This window comes from Xyrauchen texanus, chromosome 13, assembly GCF_025860055.1.
Source record: "Xyrauchen texanus isolate HMW12.3.18 chromosome 13, RBS_HiC_50CHRs, whole genome shotgun sequence".
NCBI lineage: Eukaryota > Metazoa > Chordata > Actinopteri > Cypriniformes > Catostomidae > Xyrauchen > Xyrauchen texanus.
Genome location: NC_068288.1, coordinates 38,704,295 through 38,710,833, shown reverse-complemented (window position 1 = coordinate 38,710,833; position 6,539 = coordinate 38,704,295). Strand labels below are relative to the sequence as shown.

Here is a 6,539-nt window from a genome sequence, read left to right as displayed (position 1 = left end):
ACACAAAGTTCATATTCTGCTTGCTATGTTTTTTGGTCCACCTCTCAATCTTCACATTTTATGTCTTGTTTTGCCTTGTTTGAATGCCTTAATGTTTAGTATTTTTGTTGTTCCAAATATATACTTTTATAAGGTATATCCTTATAAAACATGTTTAAAAAAAAAGAAAGACATTTGGCTTCATCGTGATATAAAATTGCCTATGTTTGGAATGGCATATTAACATACTAATCTAATTATTGCTGCAGTACATAGTATGTATACTGAGCACAGGTTTTCTTTATGCATTTAATATCCAGATGTCCTATTACTTTTGCCAAAATGTGCAGTGTTGAACATACTTAACCTTCCATTTTCAGTGTGATGAAGTAATAACAGATGCAATTTTAAAACATAATATTTTTTTACTCATTATTTCATCAGACTGCCAAAAAAGAAGACATTTTATGTAAACTAAACTAAACCAAAAAATAACTATATTTGTTTCTAAGATGATAACTAGATAGCACTTACAATGTGCAATGTGCAATGTGATGAGATCATGTGTCAACAATGTAGCATACTGTGTGAAATGTTGTTAACACTTTCCAATAAGGTTCTATTAATTAAAGTGAAGTTATTAATGCAGTTATGACCTAACAATGATGATCTACAGCTTGTATTAATCTTGGTTAATGTTTAACATGAATATTAACATGAATACAATTGTTAATTCTTAGTTCATATTAGTTCATAATTTATTAACCAATGTTAACATAGACAACTTTTAATTTTGAAATTGTTTTAGTATATGTTGAAATTAACATAAAATAGATTAATTAGTGCTGTATAAGAGTTGTTTATTAATAACTAAATATAACTTCTTATTGTCAACCTTATTGTAAAGTTAAATGTTATATAATTCTCAATGTTATGTAACTATAATGTTATGTATTAATGGCAACTGTTCTCCTTCTGTCACTCACTCGATGTTGTGTAGATGTAGTGACACTAGGGGTCGCTCTTGAGCGCCCCTGAACACCTCCCATTCTTTGAGAAAATGCCAATGAGAACACAGGTATATACAGGTATTATACAGGTATAAAAGGAGCTGGAATGCCACTACATTCAGATTTTTTTCTTCGGAGCCGAGCGGTTGTACTATCAGCGAGCTAAATACTACTGCTGTTCCTTTCACCTCTTAAGAAGCATATGCTGTTGGATATCCAGCGCATTTCCAGCGGCTTCCTCTCCTTCTGCACGACGAGTAAAGATTTTGCCCCTGGGCGCTTTGACAGCGCTAAAAGAGTGTATATTCCTGCTAAAGAGTATATTTTCTCTATTTGAGCACACACATTGACTTTGAACGTCTTTTTAAAGATGCGTCTTTATTAAGATGCCTTTCCGTCTTTGTGTGATTCCTGGATGCGGTCGTTATCTCTGCACTTCTGACGGCCACGGGCAGCGATCAAACTGAGGCAGTGTTTGTGGATGACCATATCTTGCGAGAATATGACCATATCTTCTGTGGGGAAGCCACTCTATGAGGCTTGCCCGGCTGGCGCTGGAGGCGATTTGGGGAGTTCAATGGCTGTGGTCTCGCCGGGTAATTTTCCGTGGACCTCCCGTTCCCCAGCACGCTCGTTTGCTCCCATCCGCTTCTGAAATGAGACCAGCCCGCCTCACGGCCAGCATGATGTCTCTTTCGGGGCCTGCAAGCAGGATGAGTCTTCAATCGCTGCATCGGCGAGAGCACTGGCAATGTCGGACACCGATGACTCGACTGAGCTGCCACCTTTGGGTCTGCCCGCCCAGTCTGAGTCTGACGCAGAGCTGACCACCATGCTTGCCCAGGCCGCCGTGTGCATTGGGTTGGACTGGAACCCTCCACCTTCCCCTGAGTGCTTGCGGCTTGATGATTGGTTCCTAGGTTCGGCCATGCCCCCCCGGTCCCTTTCTTCCCAGAGGTGCACAATGCACAGACGAGTTCATGGAGGGCACCTTTTGCTGCCAGAAACAGACTTCTGGGTTCATCTGCTCTCACTACCCTCGACAGCGAGGGGTGGTCCAAGGGTACACAGAGGTCCCTCAGGTGGATAAGGCGGTTGCGATGCACTTGTGCCCATAAAAAGCCACCTGGTGGGATTGACCGGCTCTCTCCTCCAGAGCCTGTAAGACTGCGTTATCTCTGGCAACCTACAGGGCCGCTGGACAGGCTGCCTTCACCCTGCATGCCATGGCCATCCTGCAGGTACACCAGGCCAAGGCACTAAAAGAACTGCACGTGGTCAGTCTTGATCCCGATGTGTTGCAGGAGCTGTGCTTGGTGATCGACCTCGCCCTCCAGGTGACGAAAGGCACAGTGTGAGCACTCGGGGAGGCAATGTCCACCTTGGTGGTCCAGGAATGCCATCTGGTTAAAATGAGGGATGCCGAGATGGGCGTGTTTCCCATCTCTCAGATCGGACTTTCGGCAACACCATTGCAACTAGCAGACAGAGGCCATCCAGCACATCTTGCCCCAGCGCGGGTCAAGATCCCGTATCCCGCCCTATGCCGGTTTCGCAGAGCAAAGTAAGTGCTTTGAGCTCTCCCTCCCAAAGCAACACTGGCCAGGATCATCCGACTTGGCTACATAATTCAGTTCACCAGGAGCCCGTGAGGTTCAGCAGCATCCGTTTCAATTCGGTGCAGGGAGAGAACGCCGCAAACCTGCGTGCGGAGATCATGACCCTTCTTCGCAAGGGTGCGATAGAGCCTGTACCTCCAACCAAGATGGGAAAAGGTTCTACAGCCGAGCCCTTACTTCATCGTGCCAAATAAAGGCAGTGGGTTGAGGCCAATCTTGGACCTGCGAGTTCTGACCTGGGCCATACACAGACTCCCGTTCAAGATGCTGATGCAGAAACACATTTTGACATGTGTCTGGCATCAAGATTGGTTCACGGCAGCAGACCTGAAGGACGTGTACTTTCACATCTTAGTTCTACCTCGATACAGACCCTTCCTATGGTTTGCGTTCAAAGGGCAGGCAAATCAGTAAAAGGTCCTCCCCTTCAGTCTGTCCCTGTTCAGTCGCAGATGTCAGAGAGGCAGCTCTTGCCCCATTAAGGGAAGTGGGCATCTGCATACTCAACTGCCTCGATAACTGGCTGATTCTAGTACACTCTCGAGAGTTGCTGTGCGCGCACAGGGATTTGGTGCTTAGGCACCTTAGCCGTCTAGGGCTTCGGATCAACTGGAAAAAGAGCAAGCTCTCTCCGGTTCAGAGCATCTCTTTTCTTGGCATGGAGTTAGACTCGGTCTCAATGATAGCGTGCCTCACATGACGAGCTCATGCAGTCGGTGCTGAACTGCCTGAAGTCATTCAGGTGGAGGACAGCGATTTCACTAAAACACTTTCAGAGGCTCCTGGGACATATGGCTTCCTCAGCGGCACTCAGGTTGATGCATATGAGACCGCTTCAACACTGGCTTCAGACTTGAGTTCCGAGATGGGCATGGCACTGCGGCACACATCGTGTAACTATCATGCCGCTCTTCCAACACTTTTTACTCCCTTTGATAGATCTTGCATTTCTACGGGCAGGAGTTCCCCTACAGTGAGTGTCCAGATGTGTTGTGGTCACCACAGACACCTCCAAACTGGGCTGGGGTGCCGTGTGCAATGGGCACGCAGCCGCCGGTTCCTGGTCAAGACTACGACTTGGTTGGCACATCAACTGCCTAGAGTTGCTGGCTGTACTACTCGCCCTGCGGAGGCTTTTGCCGTTGATCCAGTGCAAGCATGTGTTGGTCCGTTCCGACAACACAGCGATAGTAGTATATATAAATTGCCAAGGCGGTGTACACTCTCGTTGCATATCACAACTTGCATGCCATCTCCTCCTCTGGAGTCAGCAGCGGCTGGCCCCGGGGGCTGCGCAAATATGCATTCCCCCCAGTGAGCCTTCTTGCACAGAAACCCTGTGCAATGTCACGGAGGACAAGGAACAAGTCACCTTAGTGGCCCCATACTGGCCCTCTCAGACTTGGTTCTCCGACCTCATGCTCCTCATGACAGCACCTCCCTGGCAGATTCCTCTGAAGAAGGACCTTCTTTCTCAGAGATGGGGCACAATCTGGCACCTGCGCACAGACCTCTGGAACCTCTGTCTGACCCTTGGATGGGACGCGGAAGGTCTAAGTGTCCTACCACCAGCAGTCGTAGACACTATCACTCAAGCCAGAGCTCCCTCTACCAGGCAGCTTTATGCACTGAAGTGGTGTTTGTTCACGAATTGGTGTTCTTCCCGAGCCGAAGACACCCAGAGATGCGCAGTAGGGTCAGTGCTTTCCTTCCTGCAGGAGAGGCTGTCCCCCTCCACCTTGAAGGTATATGTAGCCGCTGTAGCCACACACCATGACACAGTGGATAGTAAGTTCCTAGGGAAACACACCCTGATCATCAGGTTCCTCAGATGCACCTGGAGGCTGAATCCTCCCAGACTGGTCCTCTTTGGCTTTTGGAGAGCCCCATTTGAGCCGCTCGAGTCAGTCGAGCTGAAAGCCCTCTCCTTAAAGACGGCCCTCCTGATTGCGCTCACACTCCATCAAGAGGCTGGGGGACCTGCAAGTGTTCTCTGTCAGTGAATCTTGCCTGGAGTTTGGTTCGGCAGATTCTCACGTGATCCTGAGACCCCGACCGGCCTATGTGCCCAAGGTTCCCACGACCCCCTTCAGGGATCAGGTGGTGAACCTGCAAGCGGTGACCCAGGAGGAGGCAGACCCGGTCCAGTCATTGCTGTGTCTGGTGTGTGCTTTGTGCACCTACTAGGATCGCATGCAGAGATTCAGAGTCTCTGAACAGCTCTTTGTCTGCTTTGGTGGACAGCAGAATGGGAACCCTGTCTCTAAACAGAGGCTTGCCCTCTGGATCGTGAACGCCATTGCATTGTCCTACCAGACCCAGGCCGTGCCAACCCCCTTGAAGGTTCGAGCACACTCTACAAATACTGTGGCATCCTCGTGGGCACTGGCCAATAGCACCTCTCTAGCAGACATCTGCAGAGCAGCTGGCTGGGCAACACCCAATAACTTCGGAAGATTTTACAGGTTCTTTCAGGTACGAACAGGTAGAGTTTGGTAATACTGAAAGGCTGGCCAGGTGTATCGCTTGTGTATAGCACCTTTCCCCTCCCCTGAGGCAAAGAAGTCTGGTGATCCAAAGTTGTTGTACTCGGAACCGTCATATCCTGCTTGAGATAGGAGGAATGGGGGAGGAGCCTACCCCCATACTGGATGGAACTCAACTTGTGGTGGTTGGGTGGTGGATGTTGCTGTTTTAGCACACTGAAACATCAATGTGATAGATTGTGATCAGTCTTATAAAGCAATGGCTTACATGTGATTGGCTAGGAATTACCCAGCTAATGGTGCAATGATGTACAGCTGCTAATCTTCACACTAGAACTACACTGCGCTTACATTTAGGACAGTAACCATGACTTTTCACTTACTAGGCAGCATACAGTGTGTCAGTGACAATAAAAACTTGACTTGAGTGTATACTGCACTGTATTCAGTAAATAATAAGCTAGTATTCCATTTGAACATATCCAGACTATTAGTAAACAAGCTCGCCTTTTGGAGATCTTGTGAACAGATGCTTTGTTGATAGATTTCCTATTTTCTCCAACAGGCTGTGCTTTCTCAGCCCCGAACAGATCCAGTCTGCCCCCATTGTCTGGAGGCATTGGGTGAGAGGTAGCAGGTTGGTCCTATGCACATGGCTTCGGTCCTTCTTGTGCCCTCAGATACTTGACGTATGGGGGTCCGCCCAGCTATGGAGATCTGGGCCTGGCTCAGGGGAGAACTTGGATAACAATGTGTATGTTGGTATAGAATGTGGAGGTGGAGGAGCATTAAGTGAATGGACAGCACATCTATGGACGAGAAAGCCAGTATGCCTTTCATCCTATAAGAGAGGAGAAAGAGATGAAGAAAGAGAGAAAAATATGAGATCACTAGACTTTTACACTTTCTGATTAACATGTAAATGGCGCTGGCTTGCGCAAGGGAGTTCTGTGTGATTTTAATGGTGTTGCTATGAAATTGCTAGGGTGTTCCTGTTGATTTTATATTTGTTAGTTGATAAAATGTTCTGGGTAATTATTAGGGTGTTGCTATGCAGTTGCAAGGGTGTTGCTATTAGTGATGTGCAGCAAAGCCACTATCTGTATCTGTTTCCATCTCTAGCTGGATGCTGGATGCTATGTTTTTGATGATATTTAGGGTGTTCTGGGTGATATTTAGGGTGTTATGCAGCTGATAGGGTATTCTGGGTAATTTTAATTGTGTTTCTATGTTGTTGCTAGGGTATTCTGGGTGATTTTTAGGGAGTTGGTATGCAGCTGCTAGTATCTTCTGGGTGATTTTAGGGTGTTATGCAGTTGATAGGTTCTTCTGGGTAATGTTAAAGGTATTCCTATGTAGTTGCTAGGGTATTTTTGGTGATTTTAAGGGTGCTGCTATGCAGTTGCTAGGGTCTTCTGGGTGATTTTTTGCATGCTTCTATGCAG

The 6,539-nt window shown here is 47.3% G+C and overlaps 1 pseudogene; it reads right to left on the bottom strand.

Moving 5' to 3' along the window:
- Positions 1–2,248: 2,248 nt before the first annotated feature.
- The window catches only part of LOC127653776 (uncharacterized), a 41,620-nt pseudogene continuing 37,329 nt past the window's right edge, over positions 2,249–6,539 (bottom strand).